At 47.2% G+C, this 18,746-nt stretch overlaps 1 protein-coding gene across 4 annotated transcripts in view; it reads right to left on the bottom strand.

Annotated features, from left to right (window-relative positions):
* SCMH1 (Scm polycomb group protein homolog 1) overlaps positions 1-14,732 on the bottom strand; it is a 58,407-nt gene extending 43,675 nt beyond the window's left edge. For 2 of the 4 annotated variants that reach the window (XM_071767496.1, XM_071767498.1), the window contains exons 1-2: positions 14,605-14,732; positions 1,020-1,078 (exon numbers count right to left, since the gene is read on the bottom strand). The gene's annotated coding sequence lies outside the window, so the exon portion shown is untranslated. Of the gene's footprint in view, positions 1-1,019; positions 1,124-14,604 lie in introns of all 4 variants that reach the window. The other 2 variants (XM_071767497.1, XM_071767500.1) reach the window with 2 other exon arrangements.
* Positions 14,733-18,746: the final 4,014 nt, after the last annotated feature.

Here is an 18,746-nt window from a genome sequence, read left to right as displayed (position 1 = left end):
AGCAAAAGATAACCTACATGTGAAAGCATATTTTACATATTTTACTGCTCCTAAAGAGCTGAGAAAGAGAGAGAGAAAGAGAGAAAGAGAGAAAGAGAGAAAGAGAGAAAGAGAGAAAGAGAGGAAGAGAGAAAGAGAGAAAGAGAGAAAGAGAGAAAGAGAGAAAGAGAGAAAGAGAGAAAGAGAGAAAGAGAGAAGAGAAGAAGAAAGAGAGAAAGAGAGAAGAGAAGAGAGAAGAGAGAAAGAGAGAAAGAGAGAAAGAGAGAAAGAGAGAAAGAGAGAGAGAGAGAGAGAGAGAGAGAGAAAGAGAGAGAGAGAGAAAGAGAGAGAGAAAGAGAGAAAGAGAGAAAGAAAGAGAGAAAGAGAGAAAGAGAGAAAGAGAGAAAGAGAGAAAGAGAGAAAGAGAGAAAGAGAGAGAGAGAGAGAGAGAGAAAGAAGAGAAAGAGAAAGAGAAAGAGAAAGAGAAAGAGAAAGAGAAAGAGAAAGAGAAAGAGAAAGAGGAAAGAGAAAGAGAAAGAGAAGAGAAAGAGAAAGAGAAAGAGAAAGAGAAAGAGAAAGAGAAAGAGAAAGAGAAAGAGAAAGGAGAAAGAGAGAAAGGGAAGAGAAAGGGGAAGAGGAAAGGGAAGAGGAAAAGGGGAAGAGGAAAAGGGGAAGAGGAAAAGGGGAAGAGGAAAAGGGAAGAGGGAAAAGGGAAGGGAAAAGAAAAGGGAAAAGGGAAAAGGGAAAAGGGAAAAGGGAAAAGGGAAAAGGGAAAAGGGAAAAGGGAAAAGGGAAAAGGGAAAAAGGAAAAGGGAAAAGGGAAAAGGGAAAAGGGAAAAGGGAAAAGGGAAAAGGGAAAAGGGAAAAGGGAAAAGGGAAAGTTTTATGTTGTGTTGGTTTCCAGAATTTGCACTTTGAAAGAACAAACATGCAAATTCACTTCAGCAGAATGCTACCTTAAATTCTAAAAAGGCCAACTGCTTTTCTGCTTTTTGTAACAGACAAAGTGACCCTCCCAGTTTCAACCAACTTCCACTCACCAAGATACCAAAAGTGCCAACAGCTCCTCTGAGTCACGGGCTCTACTTCCCCATCATTCCTACAAGGCAGCAAAGTTAGTAAAGATATTGCAGCATATCAAAACCTGAAAGCATAGAAACAAATGAAAAAGTTTGTATTTAATTGCAGGAAGGCTGGGTTACCAGTTGCATTATTCATGTTCATATTTAATTCATTTAAAACATCCAAATTTAAATTTAAAGACAGCAGCAACAAACATTCCCACTTGCCACAGCACAACCTGGAACTTGACATAATTTGAGCCTGAAATGAGCACACAGGACTGTACTGCTAAACACCTTTGATATGAATAAGATCCCATCAATTGAGTTGATACAAACTAGTTCAGCTTTTGTAAAATAGAACCACCACACAAAGAAGGATTTAAAAGATTGGACCTGGTTAGTAACAAATGGGAGAAAGACCACAGGTGAGGCACATAAAATAATGAACTGCACCAAGGGAATGACCTGAGGGCTCCAAAATATCCATTACATGGTAAGGCAAACCTGACAGATATAGAGAGATAGAGGGATAGAGGGATAGAGGGATAGAGGGATAGAGGGATAGAGGGATAGAGGGATAGAGGGATAGAGGGATAGAGGGATAGAGGGATAGAGAGACAGAGAGACAGAGAGACAGAGAGACAGAGAGACAGAGAGACAGAGATAGAGATAGAGACAGAGATAGAGACAGAGACAGAGACAGAGACAGAGACAGAGACAGAGACAGAGACAGAGACAGAGACAGAGATAGAGATAGAGATAGAGATAGAGATAGAGATAGAGATAGAGATAGAGAGATAGAGAGATAGAGAGATAGAGAGATAGAGAGATAGAGATAGAGATAGAGATAGAGATAGAGATAGAGATAGAGATAGAGATAGAGATAGAGATAGAGATAGAGATAGAGATAGAGATAGAGATAGAGATAGAGAGATAGAGAGAGATAGAGAGAGATAGAGAGAGATAGAGAGAGATAGAGAGAGATAGAGAGATAGAGAGATAGAGAGATAGAGAGATAGAGATAGAGATAGAGATAGAGATAGAGATAGAGATAGAGATAGAGATAGAGATAGAGATAGAGATAGATAAACACACACACACACCAAGGAGAAGGAAATATTGTTTATTAGAAACTAACAGACCTGCCACTTTCTCATGGACAATGTTACCAAGATAAGTAAATGAATAATGCTAAAAAGAGACAAAGATATAAAAAACAAAACAGAATTTATAGCTGCTAAATGCAGAGGCCACTGGTACTCACACCTCAAGCAAATGTTGACTGAAAGGTGAGGTGACCAGCCAAACCCTGCCCATCACACTGCCACGTTGGCTGCTGCATTTTGGCAAAGAAAAGCCAAACATCTGCCTTCCTGCCAGGATGCCAGCACTGGGAGCAGTCAGAAGCAGAACATCAGCTTGAGACCCAGTTTTGTTGGCACCCCAGTGCCCCCCTGCATTGCTTTACACAGAGTTTTACACCTCAGATGCATTTCCCTTGTTCAATAATCAAGGCAGCACAGAGGCAGCCACGTTAAGGAACAGCATCCCAGGGCATCCCCACCTCAGACTGCTGCTCTCTCTGGCAGCCACACTGCACAACCCACAGCATAAATCATGCCAAATTGCATCTTAATCTAATTAAGTTCTCCCCCCACTGCTCTTGCCAACAGGCTCTTCCAAAAGTGCAACCTTATCATCCCTGTGGGGAGAATGATTCAAATTGCCTGTGCCAGATTGGAAGGGTTATAGGGTACCATGCTCTGCAACAGTCTTCCACTAAATGTTGCTACTGAAATGTCAGTAAAACAAAAACTGAGAAAATCTGGGTAGAAGATACTGTCACAGCCATACAGACCTCATAAGATGCCTGTAATCTCTTTATCTACAAAGCTTCTGCTCCTTTGAAGAGCATAATTATGAAGAGTTAAAGCTGAGGTTCTTAATGGCTCTTCTAGGCATTTCTTTATTCTGCTAAAAGCACCACTCAGATCTGAATTATTTCCTGGGGTTGTTCAGACTTCTTATTATACAAGAAAGATTATAGCAAACCTTGGGATGGAGGCCAAGTCAGTTCACAGCACTACCATGTTTGATTGAAAGGATAAGTGAAGTTTTGCTGACAGTGTGCCAAGCTTCAAACCTCTTTGGACAATGCAGTTGCCAGCAGGGAAGATGTTTTCAGAAAGAAGAGGAAGAAAACTACCAACAGTGAAGCTGAAAAATGGTTTTATTAGGTTGGATACATACCTCACAGAATAGGATCAAGGAAAAAAAAAAAAAGGAAAACTCTGCATATTGGCAGAAGACTGTGAGAATGATGCTTCTTGGAAATCCCATGGGACAGCAATAACAGAATCCTCACTGTTTATCATAATACAAAACGTCTGCAGTCAGTGATTTTTTCCCCCACAAAAGCACAGATCCTGAGCACCACAACCAGGCCAGCTGGTAAAAACCTCTTCACTGTAAACTCTGCTTCAACTGAATTATTCTTCATGGGTATCTTTTCTATCAAACACTATTAATGTTTCAAATAATAAAGAGCTATCCCTTATAAATTCCTTTGGGAAATGTGGGAGCAGCATTATCCATGACAGCAGTGCTGCCATTCCAGGTTCCCTGCTGGAGCCTCAGGCCATGCAGGGTCCTGTTCCTGCCTCCTCTGAACCCCACATGTGCACCATGGGGAGTGTCTAGTTGCATCCTGACCTCATCAGAAAAAGAGGCACAGAGACATGATGAGCAGACACACATTATCACCTCAAGCCTACTCCTTTAGTATCTTTTTTTTTTTCCCCATTTAAAATTTCTATGATGGAGGAAGAAAAACGCTCTCAGCCTACTTGAGAAACCAGAGGACTCCCAGCACGTGATGTGAAACATTTCTTACCTCTTTGTTTTTCACACTGGACTTAGCTCCTCACATTTCTGTCTGCCCTGCAGTCACTGTAACATTTGCTAGGCTAAAATCCTGGTTTTTCCCCTCAAAACCTGCTCTGGTGAGCCAGCCAACTGACCCCTCTCCTGGGCAGACCCAGTGCCCAGCAGAGAGCTCTCAGCTTCCCCCTGATCAGCCTCCTCTGGCAGGGAGATCTGAAGAGAAATGCCAATCAAATGCTGACACTCAAGAACCTCTCAAGAGTGAGCAGCTGCAAATTTTGAAGAGATGAGTCAGAATTTCTCTTGACCAATGTTACTGTCCTCCTGGACAAGACAGGAGTTTTATTTCTCCTTGTCTGTGCCAAGCCATGTTTTGGCAGCTCTGAACAAATGCTACAGCACCACTGAAAGAATTTCTCCTCATTAGGTCCCAGGGGTCCTTATGTTCATACTAGGAAAAAATTCAAAGAAACACCATAATAATGAACGTTGGTATTTCCATCTGGAGTACTGATTCCCTTGTGTGATCTGAAATATCTGATAGCTGCAAGCCATTACTCACCTTCTACCAGAAGGATTTTGTGCCATTTCCAACATCTATCCCTTTCTGGAACTAATTTTGTCTTCCTACAATGTTAAGAAGTGGACTGATAAGCTCCAGACTTCACGACTGGCTCTTCAGAAACACATTCTTGTGAAAAATGTTCTCAAAGAAATGATCATGAGCAACACACTTCCTGAGCCCCTGAGCCAAATCTCAGGGGAGAACATATTTAAGAGACAAAGAGACAAAAAACTTGGCTAGACCATGTGTCTACAACGAAAATACCAACTTTATGCTCTCCTTTTGAACACCTTCAGGTTGGAGGGGACAGGAGATGGGGCAATCTCCTGGCAGATGACAGCTGAAGCATCAGATACTGTCTGGTGTCAGCTGAAGGGAAAGCCACTGACTCAGGGTGAGGGGAAAAACCAGGAGCCACTGGAAGGAATCACTCACCACTGTGAGAAGGCTGCAGGAGTTACCACCTCTCCAAACTGCAGAGGAAATTAAATAAAACGGTGCAGGACTCCAATAAAGGTTTCCTTCTCTCAAATAAAAAAATCCCAGTGTGGGCCTTGGCTCAAAATAGAAACATCTTGCCATCTATCACTGCAAACAGACCTGGTGCTCCATGAAGACTTGAGAGGTGGCAATAAAAAGCTCCATGTTTGGCATGCTGCTGGAACAGGATACCCAAGCAGAGAGATGAAAAGGGCTTAAAAAAAATCCAGGTGAGATAGTCTGGCTTGTGTCTGCTAAGAGGAAGATCTTTAACATGTTCAGTCTTGTCAGTACAGACTTTTCTACTGGTGAGCTGGGAGTTAAAGCCCAGCCTGGTCCACATTCTGTAGCAATGGGAATGTGCACATTGGCCCTTCAAATCCTCTTTAGAAAGGTGCAGGTTGACTGCTGAAACTCACACATTGTTGAAAAGTCAGACCTTCTTTTTTTTTTTTTGAGACCACTTTTGCTTTCCTTCTTAAAATGCCCAGATACAAATAGAAAGAAACCAGTGCAAACCCCCCTAAAACCTCCCCTTGCAAGGCAACAGAGAACCACAGAATGATCTGGGTTGGAGAGACCTTGTGCTGTTCCCTTTGCTGCCCAGCAGCAGCCTGCCAAGGTGACAGAGCTGTGCAGGAGAAAGTCACTGTACCCCAAAGGGGATGGGATGCCAGGACAGGAAGGAAACACCTTTGGTTTATTTTCTCACTCCTGTAGAGAGATAGTAATTCATCTGTTTGTTAGGAAAATGAAAGGAAATTGCAGCAGGGCAACATGTCAAGAGAGACTGTAAAAGCCAGGCTCACTGAGGATGGGTATTAATTACTGCTATTTTTATCCTGTGTATAACTCCAGTCTTGTCTGTGGCTTTAGGAGCCAAAATCCCAGGAGTCAAAACTGTAAAACTGCTGAAATGGGTGAAACTTCCTCTACAGGCTGCAAGTCTGGTACAAAGAATTCCTAACAAGTGTCCATCAAAACTTTTGTCAACTTCTGTAAAAGTAAAACCAAATTTTTTTGTCAATTTTAGCAGTACACAGAAATGTTTTCTCAAGAGAATTACTCCCAGTGAGGAAAAAACCACTGCCCAGTTCCTGCAAGATGCCCTGAACAGATTGCTTTTCATTACATAAAGAAAATATTACTTGGCCTGGTGGGCCAAGAGTTTGGAAAAGTAGAAAACATATTGAGGCCCTCCACTATGAAACCTTGAAATCTCTTGTTTTGGCAACAACATGTACACATGGCAGACACTAATAAAAAAAAAAAAAAAAACACCACGAGCACAAGCAACCAACAGTCCATCCTGCAGCTATGAAAATATGTTCAGTGTCTGCCAAAGAGTTAATGAAAAAAATGCACTCTTACAGACTGTATCTGCTAGGCATTAAACTACCTGCTGGACATTTTGTACAGCTTATAAAGCCATAAAATATTACAGAGAAGTTATAGATTTTCCAGCTGACAACCATATGAAATAACTGAACAGACACAAAACAGATCAAGTCCTCTGGGCAGGGACAGTGGGCAATGCTGAACATAACCTGCCACAACCAGAAATTGTGCCAGCAATGCACAAGGTGAAAGCAAAGGTCAAGGAGATGGAAAATGAGCCAAGATAACAAAACCATCCCTTAGTCTCACTGCAATGCCAGAACAGTCCAGATGTACAGTGCAGGGCTTAGATAATGTCCAGGTGGAACCAGCTCCTCCTCCTGTCTGGGGCACAGGCAGCTCAGCATCAAGGGAGCTGCTACCTCCTGACACGATGGGGGATGTGTGGCATTGGACAGCCACCCAAAAACCTCCATTTTTAGATTGAAGAAACATGGCCTTTACCTCTGGGGATGTGACAAGCCAGGATTGGCCATCTGCCAGCATTTATTTCCCTTGTGGTAAGAGTCAAGGGGTTCATATGAGGAGCAAGGTGGCTTCACTGGTTAGAGCTGACACAAGTCACCAATGTCTTCTGGATGACATCATGGCAACTGTATATAACATAAGGTACAGCAGGAGGGGAAAAAAAAACCCCAAAAAAAAACATTTACTGAGTAATCTGCACACCAGGACTGAAATCCTAATAGCATCAAGACCCAAAAGATGTAAACTTTCACCACCTGCAGGAGATGGGAAACATGCATGACACTGTTTCTGAACTACTGTCAGAACTACTAACACAGATGCAAATTAACAACAATCCCATATTTCATGGCTGACAGCTTATCACTACATTAGAAGAGTTCTCAGTCTCACATCTGCAGCTGGAGACCCTCACCTGAAAATAGTTTTGGTGATGCTGAACTACCTTGAGTGATTTTCTATGAAGAGTCTGACTAACAACTCAGGGCACAAGCTGCTGCTGAGGAGGAGGTCTCCACGTGCTTTTTGCAGGCAGGATCAGGTTCACCAGACCCCATAAACTGAGCTGGAACTTGCAATCAGCACCGTGCTGCCCAGCCACAGCACAGAACCACACACAGCTATGGGGCTCCTGGTTCAGAGCTGCCCTACACTGGGTTTGCTACCACCAAAAAGTGGGGAGTAGCACTCTCCACTACCAGGTGCCCTTTGCCAGCCTCACAGGTCAGGAGGGGCAGCAAGGACACACACAAGAGCATCTTTGGTCAGACCACAGAGATATCCACACAGCAGAAGCATTCACACAACTGCACGAACACACAAACGTGCTCTGAGCACACACAGCAGTGAGAAATTTCACCAAGGACTTCAGCAGAAGCAAAATGGAATTGAGATCATGAGGTTTTACACAGAATGAGATTAAAAACTACACTGGCAAAACTTCCAGGAGCTGGGCAGACAGGAGGGCAGGGGCACTCCAAAGGCATCACACACCTTTGTTGCTGCAGTCTCTCCATGCAGGGCTGTTGCCAAAACAAAAATGCAATGTAGGAAATCATATGAGCCCCACAGATAAGAATTAGCAGCTACCAGAGGCTAGAAAATTCAGTAAGGAAGCAGCAGAACTCTGCAACAGAAATCTGCTTGCAATTCAGAAAGCTTCAATACTGCTTCAGAGTTAAGAGTGCACCTCAGCTCATCTGGATTTCTGAGGCAGTAAATCGTCCCAGGAAAGAATTTGAGAGTGCCTCATCATTTGTTTACCCCCTTCTGAAAAAAATAAAAAAACCACACAGCAAACAATCTAAAAAAAAAATAAATAAATCACTGACTACTTCAGCTGTAGGTCTCTTCCTGAAATACATCATAACAATGAAGAAATGTTGTGAGAACATGCTGAATTTATTTATAAAGACCCATCGTAGCATGGGAAGGAATGGGAAATTAGCTGGAGACCATGAAGTTCCACAGTAAATACACAATTCATAAAATGTTCAACCACAGGCAAAGGAGAAAAAAAACCCTACCCATGACAAAGAACAATACTCTGCTCCTTCCTGCTCAGCAACATTTCTATCAGCAGGGTCTCTATATTATGTTTTGAAGAAATGTAACTTTTAATGTCATCTTGATGGGTTTTATAAAATGTAGTGTTAGCCAAAAACTCTGTAAGATGCCGGAAATGTGCATTTTGCTATAGAAGACAACTGGGAAATTACTGATATATGACTTTAATAAAACACACCTCAAGCACTGCATTTTCACTGACATCACCACAGATGGAGGACTGTTAAGTTATGGTCAATGCAACATGAGGAGTCACAACCAGGGCTTCCCTGCCACATACCTGGAATTAAACACAGAACAGTGCACGAGAGCCAGCAGACACCCCCTAAATACAGAAGGGAAAGGCAAAAAAAAAAAAAAAAAGATCAAACTCTACACCAATGGCTGCTTTTACATCTACAGAATTTTTCTTCTCTTTGGTAGCCTGCCACAGAGAAGGTGAAATGTCAAAATGATGAGGTTAAAGTACAGCAATACCATCCTGAAATCAAGCAAAGCTCCTCAATCATCCAAAGAGGCACTGGAGTAGATTGCTGAGGAAAGTCTGAGTCACCAGCATTGGAAATCTTTAAGAACAGCCAAGACAAACCTCTAGGAAACACTAAGTGTTAGGTAAGCCTTCAAGGTCACTTTTAAACACACTGAAACAACCAGCACTTTCTTCAGAGGCTTATTATATCTGATCACACAACCACTGCAATATATTGATGGAATGTAGCATCTTTTTTTAAAAATATGCCAGGCAGTACAAACGAAATTTTTAAAAAAAGAAAAAAACCTCAGTGTATACAGCAGCCTCCAGGCTGCAGGAACTTGGCTTATTTTTAGAAAGTGGAATTGGTGCTACCTCCTCCTTGGTACGTAGCAGCTTCCATCAGCTCTTCTACCTGCTCACTGCATCTTCACTTAAGTAACGTTTCATGAGCATTTCCTCCTACTTTACACACACCCCTGCCCTAGGCTGGGCCGGACCGGGCCATGCTCCGGGTGCCAAGGGCCCCTGGGTATCAGGGACAGCAGAGAGGGCAGTGCCTGCCAGGTGACACCAGGAACCTGGCTGGGCAGACAGGGAGGTCACAGCTGGCTCCAGGGACACAAAGCCCTGCGGTGCTGACCGCGTTCGGTGCTGCCGGGAGTCAGAGCCTGGCCCGGCTTCTTGCCTCGGAGCAGCGCTGCCGGGGCTCCCGTGTCCCGCAGGCTCTGCCACCCGCTGCCGGGCTCCCCGGGATGGGGAAGGCGGGATGGGGAAACTGGGATGGGGAAACTGGGATGGGGAAGGCGGGATGGGGAAGGCGGGATGGGGAAGGCGGGATGGGGAAGGCGGGATGGGGAAACTGGGATGGGGAAACTGGGATGGGGAAACTGGGATGGGGAAGGCGGGATGGGGAAACTGGGATGGGGAAACTGGGATGGGGAAGGCGGGATGGGGAGCGCGGGATGGGGAGCGCGGGATGGGGAACGCGGGATGGGGAACGCGGGATGGGGAACGCGGGATGGGGAACCTGGGATGGGGAACGCGGGCCGGGCAGGAGGCCCGGGGAGGCCCCGCACAGCTCCGCCCCGCTCCCGGGAGATGCGGACGGACGCGTGTCCCGCAGCTCCACGGGCTGCAGAGAGGGCTCGGGGGAGGGATCTGGGAACCGGGAAGGAGAGGCACAAGAACAGGGGAGAAGGTGAGGCCGGGGCACAGGAGGGCTCAGGGCTCACAAAAGCCTCCGCCGAGCCTGTGGTGGGCAAGGAGACTGCCGGCGGCTCCCTCCCGCAAACTGGCTGCGGGCCCGGCCGGCGCTGGGCTTCACACCCTGAGCAGCTCTGCCAGCGATGAACTGAAAGAAACAGTACAAACATCCTCCAGCTCCACTCCCCCAGACACAAAAATCCTCGGTGAAAGCAACCGCTTTTTTTGTTCGGAGTCGAACATCAGCAGAACCCTGGGGGAGCTCAGAAGGGTGCTCAGACCCCCCCCCATGCCCGAGGAAATCACAGCAGATGTAAAATTCAGCTACGTGTGACCCAAACTCACCACAATATTCAGGAGACAAGACCTGGCACAGTGTCCAGTGCGATGCTGGAAGAGCCAGGAAAGAGGAGGAATAGCATGTTTCTCAATGGGCAAAAACAGCTTCACAAAGTTCCACTGGCATTTAGTCCTACAGTTTCCACTGTTAAAAACAAAACTGAGCCACAGGGAGCTTTCTAGGCTGTTCACACTGTGGCAGTCTGGAAAACTTAAGACCCAGTTGAAGTTGGGTAACTCAGAGCACATCTGCTGGCAGCAGGGACCTCCAAGAGCTTCACATTTGTTGCTAATACCATCCCATTTACAACACATAGAAAAAAACCACAAAAACTTCTGAGCAAGAAATAAGAGGACTGTGTGTGTTTCAAAAGCACAAGCTTGTTCCTGGAAAAGAAACAGTCCTGCACTGAACTCTCCCAACAGCTCTCTCCATGTTGGTAATGACCGTGTCAACTCATCTCTGCTTTTGCAGACATTCATCTTTTCCTTCAGATAACAGCCAAATTCTTGAACTTTTGCTCAGGATGAGTCTGCATAAAATTGTAAGACTCTGCACAGCCAGGCACAGACACAAACTTTACTCAAATGCCTGCTATAGGGGCAGAAACATTTGGTTTTTCTGAGAGAACCCTGCAGACTGCAATACCCCGTGTCACAGCCTCCTCTGCTAGAGGATGCCTGCCAGAAACCTCTGTAAAAGAGCTAAGTATTATTCTGTTGGGGTTTTTTGGGGTTTGGTTGGTTGGTTTTTTAATGAAATCTAATGCAGACTGAGATCTCTAGGGAACTGAAGCTTTCAACACCAGCCAGGCTGCAGAGATACCCCTGTACTGAACTCTCCTGCTTGGTAAGAGCTCATGATTGAAGCCACCTCTGAAGGAAGATTCAGAAGGAAGCTTCACAGAGCAGAAAAAGTGATGTCCAGTGCTCAGGAATGCCCACAAGACAACACCAGCTCAGATCACCACACATGGACCAGTCTCATTTGCTCCAAGCTAGTGAGCTCTAATCTGGTGATCCAGATGGAAGATTTCACGTGCTTCCTGCTTCTTTCAGACTTGCACGATTGTTTTAAACACTGAGATAGCATTTTTAAAGTGTCCACTGCTAGATATTTAAGCTTAGTAAGGAGCTGGGTTTTTTTTAATCTAATTAAAAATAAAAAAAATTTCCTCTGACTGGGGTGAGGGAGGGAGTCAGTTATAGTCCTGCTACACTGAGATTTTAATTGTGGGAAGGATTTTTACTCTGATGTGTTTCTGGATTATGTAAAATATAAATATATGCCAGAAATAAACCACCTGACAGAAGAAGCTGGAAGACAAAATTACTGCTCTGTCCTCAACACATCTTGCTTCGTTTCTCATGGAGCCCTCCTGGCCATCTTCTTACTCAACTTTTCAAACATAAATGGACAAGTAAATGATTCAAACAACTCTGCTTGCCTCATCACAAAGTGATTTTCAGTTACAGCCAAGATAAAGAAAAAAAGACAGAGGCCTAGATGCAAAAATTATGGCTTCAGGAGACCCAAACATGCCTTAACTTACACCAGCTCCAAGCCCACACAGCTAGCACACTACTCCAGGTTTTACAAATAGGAGTTCATGGTGCACACCAAGTCCTTTGCCACAAACCCAAAGTTTAATGTAGGAGTAACATCTGATCTGCAATCTTTTTCATGTAACAGGACTGAGACATATCCAAAATGGGGTCATTTGGGCCCACTTATTGCTACTGTTCCACAGAAGCTCAACTAACACAGCCCTACCAAGCCCAGCAGGACCACAGGAAACTGTGGAACAAGTCCAGAAAGAGGCAGAGCTCAGCTGTGCAGACAAGCCAATGAGAAAAAGGCATAGAAAAAGAGCTTATTCAGCTTTGGAAAAAAAACCTAAAATCTTCAAATACCTAAAATTTAGCTGCAGAGAAGTAGGGAGTGGAGCTGTCTCTAATGGCAAGCAGGCTTAAGTATTGGCTTACATCATCTGCACAGGATGTGAAATTGTCAGCAGGAAGAGTCTTAAAAGAAGAAACATTGCTCAGGAAGGGTCTAAATGTGTACCTGACCTTACCCCCCGGGCTGAGAAACCACGACATCTCTGGAGGTCCTCTCTAGACTGCTGTGTCTGAGACTAAAGTTTCCCATTCCTTTAAATCGGGTGTACAGGAAGGACACAACCCCCAGGCTGCTCACATTCTGGTCTGAAACACAGCTGCTTGATGAATAACATCATCTTTCACTTAAAGACATTTAACTGGGCTGAAAAATTCATCAAGTTTCCACAGGATTGACTCAAGAGTTGGACATTATTAAAATTTTAGACACAGGAAAGCCAGAGGGCACAGGCTCACGACTTGCAGGGGAATGCTACTCATGCTCTTGTGTTAAATGCTGAATGTGCTTCCTTTTAATTATCTAATTACTTATTTAATACCAGATGTTTGAATAAAAAGCAGACCATCAAGATGTAGATTTATCATTTCCTAACATGTGAATAATGAAATCCAAGGACTGAGGATCAATGTATCTCTCTCAAATAAAACACATTGTAGCCTTTAACAAAATAAATATTTTCAATAGCCTAGAAATACCTGTATTTCCCTCTTGCCCGTTTTCTGGACTCCCCTTCTTTCTGTCTGCATTTTCATACCATCTACTGGACAGATCCTGAACTACCCAACCAAACAGCAGAGGCCTGAAGGGCTGCAGCCCACAGCAGTTTGTCCTCAGCTGAGCCCCCCAGCAGCCAAGTTTTCTGCCTCACCTTAGCCAGTGCTTGCTATAATGTGCAAGGGAGATATAAATCCACCATCCCATATTCAAATATTTCCAGCAAGAGCTTAAGGGACACCAGAATCTGGCCAGAAATGTGAGGGTAAGGCAAGAGGAAGGAGAGGAGGAGGAGAGACAGCCATCCCTCCACCAGCATCCTTGGTACAACCCTGCTGCATGCTGTCACTCAGGCAATCCAACCAAGGTGGGAGAATCTTTTTCCCCAATATTACTGGCTGCTGCAGAGGAGTTACCACATGGCTGTTCTCAGCCACTCATTGCACAGTGTTTACTATAAACAACAACAGTAAACCGAAACAGAAAAAAATCAAAGCTGAGTACTCTGGAGCTGCGTCTCCACATCCTGACTCTACCCAGGGAAATAACCAGATGAGTATTCAGCTGCTCAACCTAAAACATCCAAGGCTGAAGAAAGCCAAGTCACTCGGTGCAGCTGAAACTCAGGCTACCTGTTCATATTCGCTGTTTCTACCGCAGTTGTCAAAACTCTGAACTGCTGCCACAGTTTTACACCAGAGCTTCAAAGAGCCTGCGGATTAAACCCGAAAGACGTGCGGCAGGAGCTCGCCTGACAATGTGTTTATTTTTAAACATCTTACAGCACACTACAAGCCCAAATCTCGTCTGACTCCCAGCTCCGTTCAAGCGCTCGACTCGAGAGGGAAATGTTTCCCCAGGGACGGTGGTTACGGGATTTCTCCGTCCGGTCCCCGGGACCACCCCTGAAACCCCGAGCAGCAGGGACCTGGCAGCCGCTCCGAAACCCCCGTGCTCACCGCGGCACAAACCGCAGGCAGGGGCCACCACCTGCAAACTGCAGCTCGGTGCCGCTTCCCTTTTCATACCGGGAGTGTCCGGCAGTCAATAACCAGCGCCGGGGCGGAGCGCAGGCTGGGGCGGTTCGCAGAACCGCTCCGAGGCCTTCGGGTGAACGCGGTCACCGTGGCCCGGCGCTGCTGGAAGGGCTGCTGCGCACCTTCCCCCCGCGCCTGCCCGGGGACACCTGGAAGAACAACAAAGCCGCCCGAAGGTGCTTTACCGGCAGCGACAGCCCGGCCGGGAAGGGGCAGGCGGCACACGGGAGGCCGGCGAACACCCCCCCGGGCCTCTGCTCCGCTGCGGACGGGAGGCGCGGCGCCGCCGGGGAGACCCCGGGCAGGGGTCCTGACGGGCACCAACAGGTGCCTCCGGCCCGCACCCACCGCGGCCCGGTCCCGCGGGTGAGGCGGCGGCCGGGCCGCGCTGACAGGCAGGATCCGCGCCGGGCCGGGCCGGGCCTGCCGCCTTGCCGCCGCGGGGCCTACGCTACAGACCCCCGCCCGGCCCCCGGCAGGTCCTCGCCGTGCCGGGCCGTAGCGCTCCGTGCCGCCCCCGCCGCCCTCCTCACCTGCGCGGCCGCCGAGCGCTGGGGCTGCTCAGTCCCTCGCCGCCGCCATGTTTCCAATGCGCAGTGAGGGCGGGAGCGGGGAGGGAGCGCGGTCAGGCCCGGCCCGGCACGGCCCCCGCCCGGCACGGCGCCGCCTCGCGACACCCGGCGGCAGCGCGGCTCGGGATGAGCCTCACCGGGACCGGGAGGGCTCCCCGCGGCTCGGGATGAGCCTCACCGGGGCCGGGAGGGCTCCCCGCGGCTCGGGATGAGCCTCACCGGGACCGGGAGGGCTCCCCGCGGCTCGGGATGAGCCTCACCGGGACCGGGAGGGCTCCTCGCGGCTCGGGATGAGCCTCACCGGGACCGGGAGGGCTCCCCGCGGCTCTGCCCCGCTCCTCCCGGTTTTGCCCAGCTCTTCCTGGCTCTATCCCGCTCGGCAGGACCAGGCTCGGGCCGTCTCGGCCACTCCGAGTGTCGCTGAGCGCTGTGGGCAGCCCCACGCCGTGTCTCGCGTGTCCTCACACAGGGGCAGAGCCCCGTCCGCACCCCACACTCTGGGAAGGAGGCAGCCCGTGAGCTCCAGCCTGGGGATGGACCCCCCCAGTGCTCACCAGGGATGCTTTGGGTGCCACCCATGTGCGGGTCCCCACTTGGGGACAGTCCCAGCTCTGCCCACTGTAGATGTCCAGGGCTGGACAAACAGCCCCAGATTTTCTCCCGCTGCGAGCAGGACCTCACCCTGCACACAGCCCTGCAGCACCCTTCCAGCTAGAAGTACCACAGAGGTGCCTCAGTGTCCCCGTATGCCCCAAGCAGAACAAAACCCCTTTGAATCCCATCGTTGTAACTCTTTACTGTCACGGCACCACCCCCCACTTGCATCCAGACACCCCCGTGAAATTCAGCCCCATGAGCATCCGTGAACCTTGGTTACCTCCCCTGACCAGAGCTGGACCTCCCCGTGGACCTCTGTCCTGCAGAGCCACCAGAGCCTACACGAGTACCCTGAAAACATCAGGTGAACATCCCTTAGCCAGAGGGACACACGGCTACTGCAAGGGCCACCTTTGTACTCACCCCACACACACACCAGTGTTGTCCTTTCCCATGTCCCTTCCAGCCCCCTGCACCAACACAGCCACCAGCTCCACCAAGAGATCTACTCATAGCAGAGCCCACCCTCTGTCCCCCCCAAGCCCCCCACACTGTCCTGGACAGCCACTCCTCATCCTTGGCAGTCAGGACAAGGTGTTTCCAGAACTAGGGTAATACTTGCTCTACACAAATATTCTGGCTCCTGGTTTGCAATGCTGAAGACAACTTCCACTGCAAGGTATTGCAAAGAAAGAAGAGTGTCATTCGTCTTAAATAGCAACCAGGTCATGCTGAATACAGAGCATGAGATCATGTCCTCTCTCTTTACTTGCTGGATTGCCTGGAAAAATAATAATAGTAACAGGAAAAAAAAAAAAAATCTGTATTGGGGTCTGGAGATCCACTTCTTATTTTCAAAGCTGTTTGTGTGAATGGTCAGTGGATTTAAAGGATCTCTGCTGGGTGACAGTGACCTCTCCTGACCCAAATATTTCACAACAAAGACATCAGTTTGGAGTGACTCACAGACATAAGTGACAAGCCTGCTCAGGGAGAAAGCACCTCATTGCTTTCCAGAGTGCATGTAGTGGCACGGCCAACATCTGAGTCTTTTGCTGAATGCTTCTTTGCTGAGGGGGATTACATGGAAATGTGTATTTAGGTAAAAACTGAAGCAAAAGATCAGAGATCTGAGGCAGCCAGGGTTTGGCTGAGTTTGAAAAGGTTGTGCTTGAGAAAGTGATGCCAAATGCAGGGCTTCCCACTTGTAGCTTTGTGATATGTGATTGAGGGAAGGCAAAACAGTTATTAACCTGTTTACTGCCTGCTGCCAAATCTGTGGCATGTCCTGGCCAGGAGCCCGTGGGGATTCTGATCAGAGGCACACGGTGAGCAAGGACTCTGGTGGTGTAATGAGAGGGGAACCTCCCCACCACTGCCCATGGGCACCCTTGTAGGGATGTCTGAAACCATCTCAGCCCTTAACTGTACTCTTCCCTTTCCCTCAGGGAAGTTAATGCCTTCTCTTGTCTTGGAGGATTCGTGGAGGCTGCAGGAAGATTCCCAGGGAACTGAAATGGATGGTTGGTCTCCTACACCACAATGATGGCACTAATGCTGTCCTGGTTCAGACACTGGAGGCAGTCCAGGCTATTCAAGGGATAAGATCCTCCCCAAGGCCAAACTAGCTCCTGCCTGGCCATTAGCTAACTGCTGGGATCCACCAACTATTCTACAATGCTTGGTGTGTATTATTGTACAATACAGCTCAGAAAAAAAAAAAAAATAGCTCAGTGCTCTCCGAGCAAAATACAACCTGCATTTGTCTGTGTCTCTCCAAGGAAAATCATAAATAAAGATACACGTTTTATCAAATAGGGTAGGATTTTTAAGATATGGGGAGAAAAATTTTTGAGAGGGAGCTGCTCCAGATCTGCTGTTAGGAGGTTTCTCACATCCATTACTGACCACTGCTGGAGACAAGAACTGGCCTGGAAAACCTCTTGTTCCTAAGATATTCATATTGAGGGGATGGGCTGTTGGAAATTCTGGTCAGGGCTTTTGTTTTAGTATGTGGAGGACTTGGTTATGGTAGAGGCACATTTCCTGCTGTATCAGAGCTTCATCAATGTGCTGCCCATCAATGTGGCATCCCAGCACCTTCTCTGTAATATCAGAAATATTATCAACACTCCTCATGGGTTTCATTAACTCTAGTACTTCCTTACTTCCACAGGAATATTTAATGAATGAAATAAATGTGCAAGAGTGAAAAGCTGCATGAAGGAGACAGGAGAAATTCCTCCATTGACATTCATTTGGAGTTAGCAGCATCTGTGTTCAGAAGAATTTCCATATGACATCCATATGAGCACCACAGGAACTCAGTTTATTAATATTGCAATGGAACTGAGCTGCAGAAATGGTTTGACATTTATTATGAAGTGTTGCCAAAAAAGCCCAAGCACACTTGAAGCCTGGTTTGGACCAGCTCCTGGCCAGTGTCTAACATCTAACCTTAATCTTATATTTAATAAAAAGCTGATTAAGAGTGCACAGAGATGGGTACAGAGAAGGGTGATCTGAAGGAAGACATACACACAATAACCTTGGGCTTCTCATCAATACACTGTTTGACCTGACATCTCCCTTGTAAAGGAGAGGTGGGAATCTCCTCCTCACGCCTTGGAAAGGCAGGAGGAAAGGTTATTTACAGAATTTAAACCCCCCATGAGCAGCAGATCACCCTGCAGGGCCTCCCATACGTTCCCTTTCCCAGGGTAGTCTCACTTTGAGATCAGGTGTGCAGTGTACCTGGGGCATGTCTTCCCCAAAGGGTACATTTTTGTTCTGGTGACTTCATGGGCTGGAAAACCATCTTTGTTAACACAAAACAAGCTCTTTCAGTACTGGGAAATTGACTGGCTTCATCCCTGCCTTTCCCTGCCAGACATCCCAGGGCCCACTGCAAACCCAGGCAGCTCCCTTCCCCTTTTAATCTCTTTGTGAGGCAACAAAACAAATTTTCTCATTATAACACATTTCTCCCTCTTGTATTTCTGAAGGCTCCGTTCAACTATTTCTGTCTTTTCCACATCCACTCTCCACACTAAGCCTGGGTGCAAAAAAGGTGTCACTGTGCCATATCCAGGTTCCACAGTCCCTGTTCATACCCCACTCCTCTGTAGCATATGCACCCAAATTGAGGCAAAAAAACCCCACTCTCTTTAAGACTCACTTCTGCAGTTCAGTTCTGCTTTGCTCACCCCTAACTTCCTCCCAGAGCTGCCCCTTTCCTGAGCAGAATTGCACATCCCATCCACCCATTTTTGCTGCTTAGCTCCCAGCCAAGCTCAGCCACATATACATCATCTTCCTGTTATTCTGATATCGAGCTAGCCAGGCCACAGTGATCTGATTTCATCTGATTTCTCAATAGCAGCAGCTGTCTGGTGTTTCAAAAACCTGCTACACGTCTCCATCTGTAAGGATGCTTCTGTTTGGTTTATCCAGGCCTATGTGTAAAACCTAAGTTTATTTTGAGTGTATGTTTAAATTTCTTGGCT

Source organism: Heliangelus exortis, chromosome 24, assembly GCF_036169615.1.
Source record: "Heliangelus exortis chromosome 24, bHelExo1.hap1, whole genome shotgun sequence".
Taxonomy (NCBI): Eukaryota; Metazoa; Chordata; class Aves; order Apodiformes; family Trochilidae; genus Heliangelus; species Heliangelus exortis.
Note: the sequence above shows the minus strand (reverse complement) of the source record. Positions and strands in the feature narration are given on the sequence as shown.